Here is a 21699-nt window from a genome sequence, read left to right as displayed (position 1 = left end):
AGTGCCAAGTTTTGCTGGTTTGATACTACCAAGTGCGTCCTGCAATCTGCCATCCAGAAGCGGGGCAGCTTAGTTTTGTTTGCCAGGGAAACAGGCCGTGGGTTTTGTTTGGGGGTATATAGCTGAGAGTGGCCGGCTGGCTCCTGAAAATCCACGCTAGGCAGCATGGTTCCCAGATGCAATGTGGCACCAGTGCCAAGTCGGGCTGGTTTGATGGTGCAAAGTGGCTCCTGCAATCTGCCATCCAGAAGCGAGGCAGCTGATTTTTGTTTGCCAGAGGAAAATTCCGTGGATTGTTTTTGGGGGCATATTGCTGGGAGTGGCCGGCTGGCTCCTTAAAATGCTCGATACGCATGATGGTTCCCAGGCCCAAGGTGTCACCACTACCAAGTCGGCCTGCGGTTTTAGTATCAAGTTCATCCTGCAATTTGCCATCCAGAAGAGGGGCAGTTGAGTTTTGTTTGCCAGAGAAACGGGCCGAGGTTTCTGTTTGGGGACATATGGCTGAGAGTGGCCGGCTGGCCCCTGAATATCCACGATACAGAGCATGGTTCCCAGATCCAAGGTGGCACCAGTGCCAAGTCGGGCTGGTTTGATAGTACCAAGTGTCTCCTGCAATCTGCCATCCAGAAGCAGGGCAGCTTACTTTTGTTTGCCAGAGAAATAGGCCTAGGTTTTTGTTTGGGGGCCTGTGGCTAGGAGTGGCCGGCTGGCTCCTTAGAATCCACGATACGCAGGATGGTTCCCAGACCCAAGGTGGCACCAGTGCCAAGTCGGGCTGGTTTGATTACACCAAGTGCCTCCTGCAATCTCCCATCCAGAAGCGGGGCAGCTGAGTTTTGTTTGCCTGTGAAACGGGCCGTTGTTTTTAATTGGGGTCTGTGGCCGAGAGTGTTCGGCTGGCTCCTGACAACCCACAATACGCAGGATGGTTCCCAGACCCAAGGTGGCACCAGTGCCAAGTCGGGCTGGTTTGATAGTACCAAGTGGCTCCTGCAATCTGCCATCCAGAAGCGGTGCAGTTGAGTTTTGTTTGCCAGAGAAAAGGGCCGTGGGTTGTGTTTGGGGGCATATGGCTGGGAGTGGCCGGCTGTCTCATTAAAAAGATCGATACGCAGGATGGTTCCCAGACCCAAGGGGGCACCAGTGCCAAGTCGGGCTGTTTTTATAGTACCAAGTGCGTCCTGCAATTTGCCATCCAGAAGAGGGGCAGTTGAGTTTTGTTTGCCAGAGAATAGCGCCGTTGTTTGTGTTTGGGGGCTTGTGGCTCGTAGTGGCCGACTGGCGCCTTAGAATCTGTGTTACGCAGCATGGTTCCCAGACCCAAGGTGGCACCAGTGCCAAGTTGGGCTGGTTTGATAGTACCAAGTGGCTCCTGCAATCTGCCATCCAGAAGCGGGGTAGCTTACTTTTGTTTGCCAGGGAAACGGGCCGAGGTTTGTGACTGGGGACCTATGGCTGGGAGTGACCGGCTGGCTCCTGGAAAGCTACAATAGGCAGGATGGTGACCAGACCCATGGTGGCACCAGTGCCAAGTTGGGCTGGTTTGATAGTACCAAGTGGCTCCTGCAATCTGCCATCAAAAAGTTGGCAGGCGAGATTTGTTTTCCAGGGAAAAGCGACATTGTTTGTATTTGGGGGCCTGTGGCTGGGAGTGACCGGCTGGCTCCTTTGAACCCACGATACGCAGGATGGTTCCCAGACCCAAGGTGGCACCAGTGCCAAGTTTTGCTGGTTTGATACTACCAAGTGCGTCCTGCAATCTGCCATCCAGAAGCGGGGCAGCTTAATTTTGTTTGCCAGGGAAACGGGCCGTGGGTTTTGTTTGGGGGCATATAGCTGAGAGTGGCCGGCTGGCTCCTGAAAATCCACGCTAGGCAGCATGGTTCCCAGATGCAATGTGGCACCAGTGCCAAGTCGGGCTGGTTTGATGGTGCAAAGTGGCTCCTGCAATCTGCCATCCAGAAGCGAGGCAGCTGATTTTTGTTTGCCAGAGGAAAATTCCGTGGATTGTTTTTGGGGGCATATTGCTGGGAGTGGCCGGCTGGCTCCTTAAAATGCTCGATACGCATGATGGTTCCCAGGCCCAAGGTGTCACCACTACCAAGTCGGCCTGCGGTTTTAGTATCAAGTTCATCCTGCAATTTGCCATCCAGAAGAGGGGCAGTTGAGTTTTGTTTGCCAGAGAAACGGGCCGAGGTTTCTGTTTGGGGACATATGGCTGAGAGTGGCCGGCTGGCCCCTGAATATCCACGATACAGAGCATGGTTCCCAGATCCAAGGTGGCACCAGTGCCAAGTCGGGCTGGTTTGATAGTACCAAGTGTCTCCTGCAATCTGCCATCCAGAAGCAGGGCAGCTTACTTTTGTTTGCCAGAGAAATAGGCCTAGGTTTTTGTTTGGGGGCCTGTGGCTAGGAGTGGCCGGCTGGCTCCTTAGAATCCACGATACGCAGGATGGTTCCCAGACCCAAGGTGGCACCAGTGCCAAGTCGGGCTGGTTTGATTACACCAAGTGCCTCCTGCAATCTCCCATCCAGAAGCGGGGCAGCTGAGTTTTGTTTGCCTGTGAAACGGGCCGTTGTTTTTAATTGGGGTCTGTGGCCGAGAGTGTTCGGCTGGCTCCTGACAACCCACAATACGCAGGATGGTTCCCAGACCCAAGGTGGCACCAGTGCCAAGTCGGGCTGGTTTGATAGTACCAAGTGGCTCCTGCAATCTGCCATCCAGAAGCGGTGCAGTTGAGTTTTGTTTGCCAGAGAAAAGGGCCGTGGGTTGTGTTTGGGGGCATATGGCTGGGAGTGGCCGGCTGTCTCATTAAAAAGATCGATACGCAGGATGGTTCCCAGACCCAAGGGGGCACCAGTGCCAAGTCGGGCTGTTTTTATAGTACCAAGTGCGTCCTGCAATTTGCCATCCAGAAGAGGGGCAGTTGAGTTTTGTTTGCCAGAGAATAGCGCCGTTGTTTGTGTTTGGGGGCTTGTGGCTCGTAGTGGCCGACTGGCGCCTTAGAATCTGTGTTACGCAGCATGGTTCCCAGACCCAAGGTGGCACCAGTGCCAAGTTGGGCTGGTTTGATAGTACCAAGTGGCTCCTGCAATCTGCCATCCAGAAGCGGGGTAGCTTACTTTTGTTTGCCAGGGAAACGGGCCGAGGTTTGTGACTGGGGACCTATGGCTGGGAGTGACCGGCTGGCTCCTGGAAAGCTACAATAGGCAGGATGGTGACCAGACCCATGGTGGCACCAGTGCCAAGTTGGGCTGGTTTGATAGTACCAAGTGGCTCCTGCAATCTGCCATCAAAAAGTTGGCAGGCGAGATTTGTTTTCCAGGGAAAAGCGACATTGTTTGTATTTGGGGGCCTGTGGCTGGGAGTGACCGGCTGGCTCCTTTGAACCCACGATACGCAGGATGGTTCCCAGACCCAAGGTGGCACCAGTGCCAAGTTTTGCTGGTTTGATACTACCAAGTGCGTCCTGCAATCTGCCATCCAGAAGCGGGGCAGCTTAATTTTGTTTGCCAGGGAAACGGGCCGTGGGTTTTGTTTGGGGGCATATAGCTGAGAGTGGCCGGCTGGGTCCTGAAAATCCACGCTAGGCAGCATGGTTCCCAGATGCAATGTGGCACCAGTGCCAAGTCGGGCTGGTTTGATGGTGCAAAGTGGCTCCTGCAATCTGCCATCCAGAAGCGAGGCAGCTGATTTTTGTTTGCCAGAGGAAAATTCCGTGGATTGTTTTTGGGGGCATATTGCTGGGAGTGGCCGGCTGGCTCCTTAAAATGCTCGATACGCATGATGGTTCCCAGGCCCAAGGTGTCACCACTACCAAGTCGGCCTGCGGTTTTAGTATCAAGTTCATCCTGCAATTTGCCATCCAGAAGAGGGGCAGTTGAGTTTTGTTTGCCAGAGAAACGGGCCGAGGTTTCTGTTTGGGGACATATGGCTGAGAGTGGCCGGCTGGCCCCTGAATATCCACGATACAGAGCATGGTTCCCAGATCCAAGGTGGCACCAGTGCCAAGTCGGGCTGGTTTGATAGTACCAAGTGTCTCCTGCAATCTGCCATCCAGAAGCAGGGCAGCTTACTTTTGTTTGCCAGAGAAATAGGCCTAGGTTTTTGTTTGGGGGCCTGTGGCTAGGAGTGGCCGGCTGGCTCCTTAGAATCCACGATACGCAGGATGGTTCCCAGACCCAAGGTGGCACCAGTGCCAAGTCGGGCTGGTTTGATTACACCAAGTGCCTCCTGCAATCTCCCATCCAGAAGCGGGGCAGCTGAGTTTTGTTTGCCTGTGAAACGGGCCGTTGTTTTTAATTGGGGTCTGTGGCCGAGAGTGTTCGGCTGGCTCCTGACAACCCACAATACGCAGGATGGTTCCCAGACCCAAGGTGGCACCAGTGCCAAGTCGGGCTGGTTTGATAGTACCAAGTGGCTCCTGCAATCTGCCATCCAGAAGCGGTGCAGTTGAGTTTTGTTTGCCAGAGAAAAGGGCCGTGGGTTGTGTTTGGGGGCATATGGCTGGGAGTGGCCGGCTGTCTCATTAAAAAGATCGATACGCAGGATGGTTCCCAGACCCAAGGGGGCACCAGTGCCAAGTCGGGCTGTTTTTATAGTACCAAGTGCGTCCTGCAATTTGCCATCCAGAAGAGGGGCAGTTGAGTTTTGTTTGCCAGAGAATAGCGCCGTTGTTTGTGTTTGGGGGCTTGTGGCTCGTAGTGGCCGACTGGCGCCTTAGAATCTGTGTTACGCAGCATGGTTCCCAGACCCAAGGTGGCACCAGTGCCAAGTTGGGCTGGTTTGATAGTACCAAGTGGCTCCTGCAATCTGCCATCCAGAAGCGGGGTAGCTTACTTTTGTTTGCCAGGGAAACGGGCCGAGGTTTGTGACTGGGGACCTATGGCTGGGAGTGACCGGCTGGCTCCTGGAAAGCTACAATAGGCAGGATGGTTACCAGACCCATGGTGGCACCAGTGCCAAGTTGGGCTGGTTTGATAGTACCAAGTGGCTCCTGCAATCTGCCATCAAAAAGTTGGCAGGCGAGTTTTGTTTTCCAGGGAAAAGCGACATTGTTTGTATTTGGGGGCCTGTGGCTGGGAGTGACCGGCTGGCTCCTTTGAACCCACGATACGCAGGATGGTTCCCAGACCCAAGGTGGCACCAGTGCCAAGTTTTGCTGGTTTGATACTACCAAGTGCGTCCTGCAATCTGCCATCCAGAAGCGGGGCAGCTTAATTTTGTTTGCCAGGGAAACGGGCCGTGGGTTTTGTTTGGGGGTATATAGCTGAGAGTGGCCGGCTGGCTCCTGAAAATCCACGCTAGGCAGCATGGTTCCCAGATGCAATGTGGCACCAGTGCCAAGTCGGGCTGGTTTGATGGTGCAAAGTGGCTCCTGCAATCTGCCATCCAGAAGCGAGGCAGCTGATTTTTGTTTGCCAGAGGAAAATTCCGTGGATTGTTTTTGGGGGCATATTGCTGGGAGTGGCCGGCTGGCTCCTTAAAATGCTCGATACGCATGATGGTTCCCAGGCCCAAGGTGTCACCACTACCAAGTCGGCCTGCGGTTTTAGTATCAAGTTCATCCTGCAATTTGCCATCCAGAAGAGGGGCAGTTGAGTTTTGTTTGCCAGAGAAACGGGCCGAGGTTTCTGTTTGGGGACATATGGCTGAGAGTGGCCGGCTGGCCCCTGAATATCCACGATACAGAGCATGGTTCCCAGATCCAAGGTCGCACCAGTGCCAAGTCGGGCTGGTTTGATAGTACCAAGTGTCTCCTGCAATCTGCCATCCAGAAGCAGGGCAGCTTACTTTTGTTTGCCAGAGAAATAGGCCTAGGTTTTGGTTTGGGGGCCTATGGCTGAGAGTGGCCGGCTGGCCCCTGAAAATCAACGATAGGCAGGATGGTTCCCAGATCCAAGGTGGCACCAGTGCCAAGTAAGGCTGGTTGTATGGTTCAAAGTAACTCCTGCAATCTGCCATCCAGAAGCGGGACAGCTGAGTTTTTTTTGCCAGAGAAAAGGTCCATGGTTTCTTTTTGGGGCATACGGCTGGGAATTGCCGGCTGGCTCCTTAAAATGCTCGATACGCAGGATGGTTCCCAGAGCCAAGGTGGCACCACTGCCAAGTCGGGCTCTTTTTGTAGTACCAAGTGCGTCCTGCAATTTGCCATCCAGAAGAGGGGCAGTTGAGTTTTGTTTGCCAGAGAAAAGGGCCGTTGTTTGTGTTTGGGGGCCTGTGGCTGGGCGTGTTCGGCTGGTTCCTGAATATGTACAATACGCAGGATTGTTCCCAGATCCAAGGTGGCAGCAGTGCCATGTTGTGCTGGTGTGATAGTCCCAAGTGGCTCCTGCAATCTGCCATCCAGAAGTGGGGCAGCTGATTTTTGTTTGCCAGAGAAAAGGTCCGTGGTTTGTTTTTGGGGGCATGTGGCTGAGAGTGGCCGGCTGGCCCCTGAAAATCCACGATACACAGGATGGTTCCCAGATCCAAGGTGGCACCTGTGCCAAGTCGGGCTGATTTGATAGTACTAAGTAGCTCCTGCAATCTGCCATGCAGAAGCGGGGCAGCTTACTTTTGTTTGCCAGGGAAACGGGCCGAGGTTTGTGTTTGGGGGCCTATGGCTGAGAGTGACCGGCTGGCTCCTGAAAAGCTACAATAGGCAGGATGGTGACCAGACCCATGGTGGCACCAGTGCCAAGTTGGGCTGGTTTGATAGTACCAAGTGGTTCCTGCAATCTGCCATCCAGAAGCAGGGCAGCTGAGTTTTGTTTGCCAGAGAAAAGGGCCTTGGTTTGTGTTTGGGGGCATATGGCTGGGTGTGGCCAGCTGGCTCCTTAAAATGCACAATATGCAACATGGCTCCCAGACCCAAGGTGGCACAAGTGCCAAGTTGGGCTGGTTTGATAGTACCAAGTGGCTCCTGCAATCTTCCATGATCACGTGGAGAAATACTTTCTGGTTTCAGCCTCATGCTCTTTCTTCTCTCCCTCAACTTCTCTATCACCTCTCATCTGGTTCACATGCGCTGTCTTCAAGGTCCACAGGCTACTTTTCACAGAATCTTCTGGCCTGATGAAGTAAGGATGATGAATAGAACAGAGCTGGGATCTATTTTCCAGTTTGGATAAAATGCATTCTGCACACAAATCCAAGGAGAACGGGCTGCCCCGATGCCCAGAAAATCTTTCACTCCTGCTAGTGTTCTACGTCAACCGCAACTTAGTCTGAAAGAAAAGCTTTTTCTCTGAGAGCATCTGAGAGGTTTGCATGAAGCACTGATATCTGACATATGCAATTTTGAATAGGAGAGGAAAAAGAAAATGGCAAGGAGTTTTTAATTTTAGTGGTTTCAATTTTAATTTCCGTGCACTTTTTCAAAACTTGTCAGCTCAAATGCCCATCAACATCTTTTAGTCATCTGTAAGTCAGTATTCATATAAAATGTGCTTCAAATCCAAAGAATTTCAAATTTGCACTCCAAGCTTCTATGCCTAGATTTATGATTTCCTACACATATTAGATGAAAGGAAGGCCTTTTTTACTGTGGGAGTGCTGGAACACTGGAACAGGTTGCCCAGAGAAGTTGTGGGTGTCCCATCCCTGAAAGTATTCAAGGTCACCTTGGACGGGGCTTGGAGCAGCAACAAAGGAGAAGCTTGATGGTAGAGAAACAAAGTTGGACTATAGAAGAAACTCGGATTGAAGTATAGGATCAAGTTTTCTCTCAGCTCTTGGGGTAAATTCAAAGTTGTACAAAATGACATTTATCTGTGCTATTCACTACTGTAACAGAAAGTTTCATGAATACTGTACAGAAGATAGTAAATTTTAAAAGAGATAAGAATTACAGCATAAAATCCATGGGATAGGTTACAACATGAGACACTCTCTAAGAGAAAATCTCTGTGTTTCAGCACTTCATCGGGGTAAGATTTCATGAAGTGCCAAAGAAGGCGGCAAAATATCATTCGGGACATTATTTACTGGAATTCAGCCTGGCCATTAGTAGGAACTGCCTTTGAACATATCATGTAGATATACCACACACACTTTCCCTTCACTGAAAAATTACTGTTTACAACAAATAAGCAATTGACGATCAAAATTGATTGAAAGCATCTTAAACATGTCAAGTATTTCATTGTAGATGATCTGTGATCCAAATGCTTCTTCCACCTTCGAGAGGGACAGAAGAATTCTTCCATATCATGATGGTTTAAAATTGTATCAACCAATGTTTTCTGCTGAAAAGATATCATCTATTTTTTTCTATTTTTGGAAGAAAATATTCCTAGACATACAACAGGTGAGAACTAAGTAATTTTAAAGAAACAAATGAAATGAAAATATTCTGTAAATAGAATGAAATGAAAAGCTGTGTTTTAAATAGGAGCTAAATATTAAACAGAATTTTTGTACCAGGCATTTGAATTACTGCACCAGCTCTTTTGCCCATCAAGAGAGGCATTTAGCATTTCAGTCTTTTCCAAGGTGTTCATGATCTGCTATGCTGATCTCTGTGTGTGCCTAGGTGTGTGTGGAGGGGGGGGCATATGAAGGGGAGTGTGTATGTTTGCTTTACAATTGTTGTGGCAGATTCATGCCTCAGCTCCACATTTTGTTTTAAAAAGGTCACACCGAGTGGATATGAAGTTTACTATCAACAAGAGATCGATTCCCAAATCATCCATTTGACTCTCCCTTATAAATCATGTGCTTTGTTGCATATTTTATCAAATATACTTTCAAGCCAGATGGAGGAAGGAGGATGTGGGAATCCCTCCACCATCTTGCAACTTTTATGTAAGTAGGTTTTCAAGAAAATCATCATTTCTCTTTTAAATATGTCTGGAACAGGCATGATGGTAGTGTCAACCTGTTGGAGTTTTTGTTGCTGGAAGAAGTTGTACAAAAGGATTGGTTTTTACATTGACCAGTTACTGAATCAAGCGCAGGAATACATTGGAAATTTAGCTGGGGGTTCCTTTTCCCAGCAGACTACTTCTAGAACGAGCTTGTACACTGAAGCTGACTCTTTTGCTCTCTTTTTGTTTCTTTCCTATTTTCTTGGCTTCTTTGCCACTATCTAGACAATTTTGGAACTTTGTTCCCAACTAAAATGGTTTCAATAGTCTGATTGTGATCATACATTTTTACAAGGAATTTTTAAAATCTTTCCTCGAGTCCAGAAAGTCAAGGACTTAGATCTTTTTCTTCCCTTATCAATATTGCCATGAAATTGATAAATAAAGACCAACTCTTTATTTTTGTTTTTAACCCACGTAGATAATTCCCATCCATTAATCCATTTTGTGGACCAATAGCTGCCATTCTGATGGAAGCTGTCACTTCTTAACAATAGGCATTCTGTGACTATGTTGACAGCACTTTGGGTGAAGATCCTAACTGGTCTTAGATATACATAGGGAGAAATTTGCTCAGCCAGTGTCAGTCTTAAGCATGCGTATCAGAAGATCTTTCTAGAGCTGGGAATTTTCCCATGAAAGGGATTCAGTTAGGGAAGAGACACTTGTGCCAGAGTTTTACATTCTTCTTGAACACTGCTTAAGGAACTTAGATGCCATGTCCATTTGGATCTCTGTCTGCACAGAACTTTGTCATGCCAGTGCTTTGAAATGCATCTTGAAGAGAATTCACTAGCACAGAATGAAAGAGAGTGGAAGGGGTTGGTGGGGCTAACCAGGCCCAACCCCCCTGCCTAAACCAGGATACCTAGAGCCTCTTGCCCAGGATTCTATCTGGGTGTACTTTTAATGTCTTCAAAGATCCAGGCTCCACAATCTTTCTGGGCAGTCTGTGCCGTGGTTCAGTCACCCTGACAGTAAAGAAACATTTACTGATGTTCAAAGGCAATCTCCTGTATTTCAGTGTGTGCCCACTGCCTCTTGTCTTTTCCCTCAGCATCACTGAAAAGACACTGATTCCCTCCCCTTTGCACTATTGCTTCCATATGTATGTGTGATGCCATGTAGAGGTATGTCAAAAACCTCCCTGAAGCCCAGGCAGATAATATTCCCTTCATCTACCAGTCAAGTTGATTCATCAGAGGAGTTTAAAGTGATGTTCAGCATGAAATTCCCCTGAAAAATCATGCTAACTACATTATTTGGTCATCTGTCATGTGCCTGGCAAGGATTTCCAGGAAGAGCTGCTTCATCAACTTCCTGGGGATAAAAAAGAGGCTGGCTGGTTTGTACTATGGCGAGTCCTCTTAATTGCCTTTTTTGAAGATGGGTGTCATTTGCTAACATCCACTCTTTAGCCTCTCTTGTCGTCTACATCTTAGCAAAACGCTTTTCCACTATGTCTGGCTAGGAAAAACTGTGCCAGCACAGAAAACATCTCCCATCGTGTTCTAGAAGTTGCACGGATGTCTGCCAAGTGTTTGGCAGGAAGAAAAGAAAAGTTGTCCAAAACAGCTTCCAATCGAATGTTCCTGTGATTGGAAAAGTCAGGAGAGTGCAAAGGTACTGTTTTCTATCAGTTGGCAAGGTGCGCACACAATCCCAGTGTTGTACAGCTTGCTTCTTCACCATCCCGAAGCTGCCGCTCTCGCCGGCTGCCGGAGCCCAAGAAGCGGCTTCTTCGCGCAAAGACGATTGTGCCGCTCACAGGGCTCTCCTTAGCGCGGCTTCTGCCGAAAGACGCCCGGCAGCGGCTCTTACCTCCGGAGAGCATCCTACCTTCGTCTTTAGCTCCTCTTCTCATCTACACCTCGGCAAAAAGCTTCTCCACTATGTCTGGCTAGGAAAAACTGTGCCAGCACAGAAAACATCTCCCATCGTGTTCTAGAAGTTGCACGGATGTCTGCCAAGTGTTTGGCAGGAAGAAAAGAAAAGTTGTCCAAAACAGCTTCCAATCGAATGTTCCTGTGATTGGAAAAGTCAGGAGAGTGCAAAGGTACTGTTTTCTATCAGTTGGCAAGGTGCGCACACAATCCCAGTGTTGTACAGCTTGCTTCTTCACCTTCCCGAAGCTGCCGCTCTCGCCGGCTGCCGGAGCCCAAGAAGCGGCTTCTTCGCGCAAAGACGATTGTGCCGCTCACAGGGCTCTCCTTAGCGCGGCTTCTGCCGAAAGACGCCCGGCAGCGGCTCTTACCTCCGGAGAGCATCCTACCTTCGTCTTTCGCGTCTTTTGTAGTCTACATCTTAGCAAAACGCTTTTCCACTATGTCTGGCTAGGAAAAACTGTGCCAGCACAGAAAACATCTCCCATCGTGTTCTAGAAGTTGCACGGATGTCTGCCAAGTGTTTGGCAGGAAGAAAAGAAAAGTTGTCCAAAACAGCTTCCAATCGAATGTTCCTGTGATTGGAAAAGTCAGGAGAGTGCAAAGGTACTGTTTTCTATCAGTTGGCAAGGTGCGCACACAATCCCAGTGTTGTACAGCTTGCTTCTTCACCTTCCCGAAGCTGCCGCTCTCGCCGGCTGCCGGAGCCCAAGAAGCGGCTTCTTCGCGCAAAGACGATTGTGCCGCTCACAGTGCTCTCCTTAGCGCGGCTTCTGCCGAAAGACGCCCGGCAGCGGCTCTTACCTCCGGAGAGCATCCTACCTTCGTCTTTCGCGTCTTTTGTAGTCTACATCTTAGCAAAACGCTTTTCCACTATGTCTGGCTAGGAAAAACTGTGCCAGCACAGAAAACATCTCCCATCGTGTTCTAGAAGTTGCACGGATGTCTGCCAAGTGTTTGGCAGGAAGAAAAGTTGTCCAAAACAGCTTCCAATCGAATGTTCCTGTGATTGGAAAAGTCAGGAGAGTGCAAAGGTACTGTTTTCTATCAGTTGGCAAGGTGCGCACACAATCCCAGTGTTGTACAGCTTGCTTCTTCACCTTCCCGAAGCTGCCGCTCTCGCCGGCTGCCGGAGCCCAAGAAGCGGCTTCTTCGCGCAAAGACGATTGTGCCGCTCACAGTGCTCTCCTTAGCGCGGCTTCTGCCGAAAGACGCCCGGCAGCGGCTCTTACCTCCGGAGAGCATCCTACCTTCGTCTTTCGCGTCTTTTGTAGTCTACATCTTAGCAAAACGCTTTTCCACTATGTCTGGCTAGGAAAAACTGTGCCAGCACAGAAAACATCTCCCATCGTGTTCTAGAAGTTGCACGGATGTCTGCCAAGTGTTTGGCAGGAAGAAAAGAAAAGTTGTCCAAAACAGCTTCCAATCGAATGTTCCTGTGATTGGAAAAGTCAGGAGAGTGCAAAGGTACTGTTTTCTATCAGTTGGCAAGGTGCGCACACAATCCCAGTGTTGTACAGCTTGCTTCTTCACCTTCCCGAAGCTGCCGCTCTCGCCGGCTGCCGGAGCCCAAGAAGCGGCTTCTTCGCGCAAAGACGATTGTGCCGCTCACAGGGCTCTCCTTAGCGCGGCTTCTGCCGAAAGACGCCCGGCAGCGGCTCTTACCTCCGGAGAGCATCCTACCTTCGTCTTTCGCGTCTTTTGTAGTCTACATCTTAGCAAAACGCTTTTCCACTATGTCTGGCTAGGAAAAACTGTGCCAGCACAGAAAACATCTCCCATCGTGTTCTAGAAGTTGCACGGATGTCTGCCAAGTGTTTGGCAGGAAGAAAAGAAAAGTTGTCCAAAACAGCTTCCAATCGAATGTTCCTGTGATTGGAAAAGTCAGGAGAGTGCAAAGGTACTGTTTTCTATCAGTTGGCAAGGTGCGCACACAATCCCAGTGTTGTACAGCTTGCTTCTTCACCTTCCCGAAGCTGCCGCTCTCGCCGACTGCCGGAGCCGATGAATCGGCTTCTTCGCGCAAAGACGATTGTGCCGCTCACAGTGCTCTCCTTAGCGCGGCTTCTGCCGAAAGACGCCCGGCAGCGGCTCTTACCTCCGGAGAGCATCCTACCTTCGTCTTTCTCGTCTTTTGTAGTCTACATCTTAGCAAAACGCTTTTCCACTATGTCTGGCTAGGAAAAACTGTGCCAGCACAGAAAACATCTCCCATCGTGTTCTAGAAGTTGCACGGATGTCTGCCAAGTGTTTGGCAGGAAGAAAAGAAAAGTTGTCCAAAACAGCTTCCAATCGAATGTTCCTGTGATTGGAAAAGTCAGGAGAGTGCAAAGGTACTGTTTTCTATCAGTTGGCAAGGTGCGCACACAATCCCAGTGTTGTACAGCTTGCTTCTTCACCTTCCCGAAGCTGCCGCTCTCGCCGGCTGCCGGAGCCCAAGAAGCGGCTTCTTCGCGCAAAGACGATTGTGCCGCTCACAGTGCTCTCCTTAGCGCGGCTTCTGCCGAAAGACGCCCGGCAGCGGCTCTTACCTCCGGAGAGCATCCTACCTTCGTCTTTCGCGTCTTTTGTAGTCTACATCTTAGCAAAACGCTTTTCCACTATGTCTGGCTAGGAAAAACTGTGCCAGCACAGAAAACATCTCCCATCGTGTTCTAGAAGTTGCACGGATGTCTGCCAAGTGTTTGGCAGGAAGAAAAGAAAAGTTGTCCAAAACAGCTTCCAATCGAATGTTCCTGTGATTGGAAAAGTCAGGAGAGTGCAAAGGTACTGTTTTCTATCAGTTGGCAAGGTGCGCACACAATCCCAGTGTTGTACAGCTTGCTTCTTCACCTTCCCGAAGCTGCCGCTCTCGCCGGCTGCCGGAGCCCAAGAAGCGGCTTCTTCGCGCAAAGACGATTGTGCCGCTCACAGGGCTCTCCTTAGCGCGGCTTCTGCCGAAAGACGCCCGGCAGCGGCTCTTACCTCCGGAGAGCATCCTACCTTCGTCTTTCGCGTCTTTTGTAGTCTACATCTTAGCAAAACGCTTTTCCACTATGTCTGGCTAGGAAAAACTGTGCCAGCACAGAAAACATCTCCCATCGTGTTCTAGAAGTTGCACGGATGTCTGCCAAGTGTTTGGCAGGAAGAAAAGAAAAGTTGTCCAAAACAGCTTCCAATCGAATGTTCCTGTGATTGGAAAAGTCAGGAGAGTGCAAAGGTACTGTTTTCTATCAGTTGGCAAGGTGCGCACACAATCCCAGTGTTGTACAGCTTGCTTCTTCACCTTCCCGAAGCTGCCGCTCTCGCCGGCTGCCGGAGCCCAAGAAGCGGCTTCTTCGCGCAAAGACGATTGTGCCGCTCACAGTGCTCTCCTTAGCGCGGCTTCTGCCGAAAGACGCCCGGCAGCGGCTCTTACCTCCGGAGAGCATCCTACCTTCGTCTTTCGCGTCTTTTGTAGTCTACATCTTAGCAAAACGCTTTTCCACTATGTCTGGCTAGGAAAAACTGTGCCAGCACAGAAAACATCTCCCATCGTGTTCTAGAAGTTGCACGGATGTCTGCCAAGTGTTTGGCAGGAAGAAAAGTTGTCCAAAACAGCTTCCAATCGAATGTTCCTGTGATTGGAAAAGTCAGGAGAGTGCAAAGGTACTGTTTTCTATCAGTTGGCAAGGTGCGCACACAATCCCAGTGTTGTACAGCTTGCTTCTTCACCTTCCCGAAGCTGCCGCTCTCGCCGGCTGCCGGAGCCCAAGAAGCGGCTTCTTCGCGCAAAGACGATTGTGCCGCTCACAGTGCTCTCCTTAGCGCGGCTTCTGCCGAAAGACGCCCGGCAGCGGCTCTTACCTCCGGAGAGCATCCTACCTTCGTCTTTCGCGTCTTTTGTAGTCTACATCTTAGCAAAACGCTTTTCCACTATGTCTGGCTAGGAAAAACTGTGCCAGCACAGAAAACATCTCCCATCGTGTTCTAGAAGTTGCACGGATGTCTGCCAAGTGTTTGGCAGGAAGAAAAGAAAAGTTGTCCAAAACAGCTTCCAATCGAATGTTCCTGTGATTGGAAAAGTCAGGAGAGTGCAAAGGTACTGTTTTCTATCAGTTGGCAAGGTGCGCACACAATCCCAGTGTTGTACAGCTTGCTTCTTCACCTTCCCGAAGCTGCCGCTCTCGCCGGCTGCCGGAGCCCAAGAAGCGGCTTCTTCGCGCAAAGACGATTGTGCCGCTCACAGGGCTCTCCTTAGCGCGGCTTCTGCCGAAAGACGCCCGGCAGCGGCTCTTACCTCCGGAGAGCATCCTACCTTCGTCTTTCGCGTCTTTTGTAGTCTACATCTTAGCAAAACGCTTTTCCACTATGTCTGGCTAGGAAAAACTGTGCCAGCACAGAAAACATCTCCCATCGTGTTCTAGAAGTTGCACGGATGTCTGCCAAGTGTTTGGCAGGAAGAAAAGAAAAGTTGTCCAAAACAGCTTCCAATCGAATGTTCCTGTGATTGGAAAAGTCAGGAGAGTGCAAAGGTACTGTTTTCTATCAGTTGGCAAGGTGCGCACACAATCCCAGTGTTGTACAGCTTGCTTCTTCACCTTCCCGAAGCTGCCGCTCTCGCCGACTGCCGGAGCCGATGAATCGGCTTCTTCGCGCAAAGACGATTGTGCCGCTCACAGTGCTCTCCTTAGCGCGGCTTCTGCCGAAAGACGCCCGGCAGCGGCTCTTACCTCCGGAGAGCATCCTACCTTCGTCTTTCTCGTCTTTTGTAGTCTACATCTTAGCAAAACGCTTTTCCACTATGTCTGGCTAGGAAAAACTGTGCCAGCACAGAAAACATCTCCCATCGTGTTCTAGAAGTTGCACGGATGTCTGCCAAGTGTTTGGCAGGAAGAAAAGAAAAGTTGTCCAAAACAGCTTCCAATCGAATGTTCCTGTGATTGGAAAAGTCAGGAGAGTGCAAAGGTACTGTTTTCTATCAGTTGGCAAGGTGCGCACACAATCCCAGTGTTGTACAGCTTGCTTCTTCACCTTCCCGAAGCTGCCGCTCTCGCCGGCTGCCGGAGCCCAAGAAGCGGCTTCTTCGCGCAAAGACGATTGTGCCGCTCACAGTGCTCTCCTTAGCGCGGCTTCTGCCGAAAGACGCCCGGCAGCGGCTCTTACCTCCGGAGAGCATCCTACCTTCGTCTTTCGCGTCTTTTGTAGTCTACATCTTAGCAAAACGCTTTTCCACTATGTCTGGCTAGGAAAAACTGTGCCAGCACAGAAAACATCTCCCATCGTGTTCTAGAAGTTGCACGGATGTCTGCCAAGTGTTTGGCAGGAAGAAAAGAAAAGTTGTCCAAAACAGCTTCCAATCGAATGTTCCTGTGATTGGAAAAGTCAGGAGAGTGCAAAGGTACTGTTTTCTATCAGTTGGCAAGGTGCGCACACAATCCCAGTGTTGTACAGCTTGCTTCTTCACCTTCCCGAAGCTGCCGCTCTCGCCGGCTGCCGGAGCCCAAGAAGCGGCTTCTTCGCGCAAAGACGATTGTGCCGCTCACAGGGCTCTCCTTAGCGCGGCTTCTGCCGAAAGACGCCCGGCAGCGGCTCTTACCTCCGGAGAGCATCCTACCTTCGTCTTTCGCGTCTTTTGTAGTCTACATCTTAGCAAAACGCTTTTCCACTATGTCTGGCTAGGAAAAACTGTGCCAGCACAGAAAACATCTCCCATCGTGTTCTAGAAGTTGCACGGATGTCTGCCAAGTGTTTGGCAGGAAGAAAAGAAAAGTTGTCCAAAACAGCTTCCAATCGAATGTTCCTGTGATTGGAAAAGTCAGGAGAGTGCAAAGGTACTGTTTTCTATCAGTTGGCAAGGTGCGCACACAATCCCAGTGTTGTACAGCTTGCTTCTTCACCTTCCCGAAGCTGCCGCTCTCGCCGGCTGCCGGAGCCCAAGAAGCGGCTTCTTCGCGCAAAGACGATTGTGCCGCTCACAGTGCTCTCCTTAGCGCGGCTTCTGCCGAAAGACGCCCGGCAGCGGCTCTTACCTCCGGAGAGCATCCTACCTTCGTCTTTCGCGTCTTTTGTAGTCTACATCTTAGCAAAACGCTTTTCCACTATGTCTGGCTAGGAAAAACTGTGCCAGCACAGAAAACATCTCCCATCGTGTTCTAGAAGTTGCACGGATGTCTGCCAAGTGTTTGGCAGGAAGAAAAGTTGTCCAAAACAGCTTCCAATCGAATGTTCCTGTGATTGGAAAAGTCAGGAGAGTGCAAAGGTACTGTTTTCTATCAGTTGGCAAGGTGCGCACACAATCCCAGTGTTGTACAGCTTGCTTCTTCACCTTCCCGAAGCTGCCGCTCTCGCCGGCTGCCGGAGCCCAAGAAGCGGCTTCTTCGCGCAAAGACGATTGTGCCGCTCACAGTGCTCTCCTTAGCGCGGCTTCTGCCGAAAGACGCCCGGCAGCGGCTCTTACCTCCGGAGAGCATCCTACCTTCGTCTTTCGCGTCTTTTGTAGTCTACATCTTAGCAAAACGCTTTTCCACTATGTCTGGCTAGGAAAAACTGTGCCAGCACAGAAAACATCTCCCATCGTGTTCTAGAAGTTGCACGGATGTCTGCCAAGTGTTTGGCAGGAAGAAAAGAAAAGTTGTCCAAAACAGCTTCCAATCGAATGTTCCTGTGATTGGAAAAGTCAGGAGAGTGCAAAGGTACTGTTTTCTATCAGTTGGCAAGGTGCGCACACAATCCCAGTGTTGTACAGCTTGCTTCTTCACCTTCCCGAAGCTGCCGCTCTCGCCGGCTGCCGGAGCCCAAGAAGCGGCTTCTTCGCGCAAAGACGATTGTGCCGCTCACAGGGCTCTCCTTAGCGCGGCTTCTGCCGAAAGACGCCCGGCAGCGGCTCTTACCTCCGGAGAGCATCCTACCTTCGTCTTTCGCGTCTTTTGTAGTCTACATCTTAGCAAAACGCTTTTCCACTATGTCTGGCTAGGAAAAACTGTGCCAGCACAGAAAACATCTCCCATCGTGTTCTAGAAGTTGCACGGATGTCTGCCAAGTGTTTGGCAGGAAGAAAAGAAAAGTTGTCCAAAACAGCTTCCAATCGAATGTTCCTGTGATTGGAAAAGTCAGGAGAGTGCAAAGGTACTGTTTTCTATCAGTTGGCAAGGTGCGCACACAATCCCAGTGTTGTACAGCTTGCTTCTTCACCTTCCCGAAGCTGCCGCTCTCGCCGACTGCCGGAGCCGATGAATCGGCTTCTTCGCGCAAAGACGATTGTGCCGCTCACAGTGCTCTCCTTAGCGCGGCTTCTGCCGAAAGACGCCCGGCAGCGGCTCTTACCTCCGGAGAGCATCCTACCTTCGTCTTTCTCGTCTTTTGTAGTCTACATCTTAGCAAAACGCTTTTCCACTATGTCTGGCTAGGAAAAACTGTGCCAGCACAGAAAACATCTCCCATCGTGTTCTAGAAGTTGCACGGATGTCTGCCAAGTGTTTGGCAGGAAGAAAAGAAAAGTTGTCCAAAACAGCTTCCAATCGAATGTTCCTGTGATTGGAAAAGTCAGGAGAGTGCAAAGGTACTGTTTTCTATCAGTTGGCAAGGTGCGCACACAATCCCAGTGTTGTACAGCTTGCTTCTTCACCTTCCCGAAGCTGCCGCTCTCGCCGGCTGCCGGAGCCCAAGAAGCGGCTTCTTCGCGCAAAGACGATTGTGCCGCTCACAGTGCTCTCCTTAGCGCGGCTTCTGCCGAAAGACGCCCGGCAGCGGCTCTTACCTCCGGAGAGCATCCTACCTTCGTCTTTCGCGTCTTTTGTAGTCTACATCTTAGCAAAACGCTTTTCCACTATGTCTGGCTAGGAAAAACTGTGCCAGCACAGAAAACATCTCCCATCGTGTTCTAGAAGTTGCACGGATGTCTGCCAAGTGTTTGGCAGGAAGAAAAGAAAAGTTGTCCAAAACAGCTTCCAATCGAATGTTCCTGTGATTGGAAAAGTCAGGAGAGTGCAAAGGTACTGTTTTCTATCAGTTGGCAAGGTGCGCACACAATCCCAGTGTTGTACAGCTTGCTTCTTCACCTTCCCGAAGCTGCCGCTCTCGCCGGCTGCCGGAGCCCAAGAAGCGGCTTCTTCGCGCAAAGACGATTGTGCCGCTCACAGGGCTCTCCTTAGCGCGGCTTCTGCCGAAAGACGCCCGGCAGCGGCTCTTACCTCCGGAGAGCATCCTACCTTCGTCTTTCGCGTCTTTTGTAGTCTACATCTTAGCAAAACGCTTTTCCACTATGTCTGGCTAGGAAAAACTGTGCCAGCACAGAAAACATCTCCCATCGTGTTCTAGAAGTTGCACGGATGTCTGCCAAGTGTTTGGCAGGAAGAAAAGAAAAGTTGTCCAAAACAGCTTCCAATCGAATGTTCCTGTGATTGGAAAAGTCAGGAGAGTGCAAAGGTACTGTTTTCTATCAGTTGGCAAGGTGCGCACACAATCCCAGTGTTGTACAGCTTGCTTCTTCACCTTCCCGAAGCTGCCGCTCTCGCCGGCTGCCGGAGCCCAAGAAGCGGCTTCTTCGCGCAAAGACGATTGTGCCGCTCACAGTGCTCTCCTTAGCGCGGCTTCTGCCGAAAGACGCCCGGCAGCGGCTCTTACCTCCGGAGAGCATCCTACCTTCGTCTTTCGCGTCTTTTGTAGTCTACATCTTAGCAAAACGCTTTTCCACTATGTCTGGCTAGGAAAAACTGTGCCAGCACAGAAAACATCTCCCATCGTGTTCTAGAAGTTGCACGGATGTCTGCCAAGTGTTTGGCAGGAAGAAAAGAAAAGTTGTCCAAAACAGCTTCCAATCGAATGTTCCTGTGATTGGAAAAGTCAGGAGAGTGCAAAGGTACTGTTTTCTATCAGTTGGCAAGGTGCGCACACAATCCCAGTGTTGTACAGCTTGCTTCTTCACCTTCCCGAAGCTGACGCTCTCGCCGGCTGCCGGAGCCCAAGAAGCGGCTTCTTCGCGCAAAGACGATTGTGCCGCTCACAGGGCTCTCCTTAGCGCGGCTTCTGCCGAAAGACGCCCGGCAGCGGCTCTTACCTCCGGAGAGCATCCTACCTTCGTCTTTCGCGTCTTTTGTAGTCTACATCTTAGCAAAACGCTTTTCCACTATGTCTGGCTAGGAAAAACTGTGCCAGCACAGAAAACATCTCCCATCGTGTTCTAGAAGTTGCACGGATGTCTGCCAAGTGTTTGGCAGGAAGAAAAGAAAAGTTGTCCAAAACAGCTTCCAATCGAATGTTCCTGTGATTGGAAAAGTCAGGAGAGTGCAAAGGTACTGTTTTCTATCAGTTGGCAAGGTGCGCACACAATCCCAGTGTTGTACAGCTTGCTTCTTCACCTTCCCGAAGCAGCCGCTTTCGCCGGCTGCCGGAGCCCAAGAAGCGGCTTCTTCGCGCAAAGACGATTGTGCCGCTCACAGTGCTCTCCTTAGCGCAGCTTCTGCCGAAAGACGCCCGGCAGCGGCTCTTACCTCCTGAGAGTGGCAGCTTCGGGAAGATGAAGAAGCAAGCTGTACAACACTGGGATTGTGTGCGCACCTTGCCAACTGATAGAAAACAGTACCTTTGCACTCTCCTGACTTTTCCAATCACAGGAACATTCGATTGGAAGCTGTTTTGGACAACTTTTCTTTTCTTCCTGCCAAACACTTGGCAGACATCCGTGCAACTTCTAGAACACGATGGGAGATGTTTTCTGTGCTGGCACAGTTTTTCCTAGCCAGACATAGTGGAAAAGCGTTTTGCTAAGATGTAGACTACAAAAGACGCGAAAGACGAAGGTAGGATGCTCTCCGGAGGTAAGAGCCGCTGCCGGGCGTCTTTCGGCAGAAGCCGCGCTAAGGAGAGCACTGTGAGCGGCACAATCGTCTTTGCGCGAAGAAGCCGCTTCTTCGGCTCCGGCAGCCGGCAAGAGCGGCAGCTTCGGGAAGGTGAAGAAGCAAGCTGTACAACACTGGGATTGTGTGCGCACCTTGCCAACTGATAGAAAACAGTATCTTTGCACTCTCCTGACTTTTCCAATCACAGGAACATTCGATTGGAAGCTGTTTTGGACAACTTTTCTTTTCTTCCTGCCAAACACTTGGCAGACATCCGTGCAACTTCTAGAACACGATGGGAGATGTTTTCTGTGCTGGCACAGTTTTTCCTAGCCAGACATAGTGGAGAAGCTTTTTGCCGAGGTGTAGATGAGAAGAGGAGCTAAAGACGAAGGTAGGGTGCTCTCCGGAGGTAAGAGCCGCTGCCGGGCGTCTTTCGGCAGAAGCCGCGCTAAGGAGAGCACTGTGAGCGGCACAATCGTCTTTGCGCGAAGAAGCCGCTTCTTGGGCTCCGGCAGCCGGCGAGAGCGGCAGCTTCGGGAAGGTGAAGAAGCAAGCTGTACAACACTGGGATTGTGTGCGCACCTTGCCAACTGATAGAAAACAGTACCTTTGCACTCTCCTGACTTTTCCAATCACAGGAACATTCGATTGGAAGCTGTTTTGGACAACTTTTCTTTTCTTCCTGCCAAACACTTGGCAGACATCCGTGCAACTTCTAGAACACGATGGGAGATGTTTTCTGTGCTGGCACAGTTTTTCCTAGCCAGACATAGTGGAAAAGCGTTTTGCTAAGATGTAGACGACAAGAGAGGCTAAAGAGTGGATGTTAGCATATGACACCCATCTTCAAAAAAGGCAATTAAGAGGACTCGCCATAGTACAAACCAGCCAGCCTCTTTTTTATCCCCAGGAAGTTGATGAAGCAGCTCTTCCTGGAAATCCTTGCCAGGCACATGACAGATGACCAAATAATGTAGTTAGCATGATTTTTCAGGGGAATTTCATGCTGAACATCACTTTAAACTCCTCTGATGAATCAACTTGACTGGTAGATGAAGGGAATATTATCTGCCTGGGCTTCAGGGAGGTTTTTGACATACCTCTACATGGCATCACACATACATATGGAAGCAATAGTGCAAAGGGGAGGGAATCAGTGTCTT

Source organism: Melospiza melodia, chromosome 3, assembly GCF_035770615.1.
Source record: "Melospiza melodia melodia isolate bMelMel2 chromosome 3, bMelMel2.pri, whole genome shotgun sequence".
Lineage (NCBI taxonomy): Eukaryota > Metazoa > Chordata > Aves > Passeriformes > Passerellidae > Melospiza > Melospiza melodia.
This window is presented reverse-complemented; position numbering follows the sequence as displayed.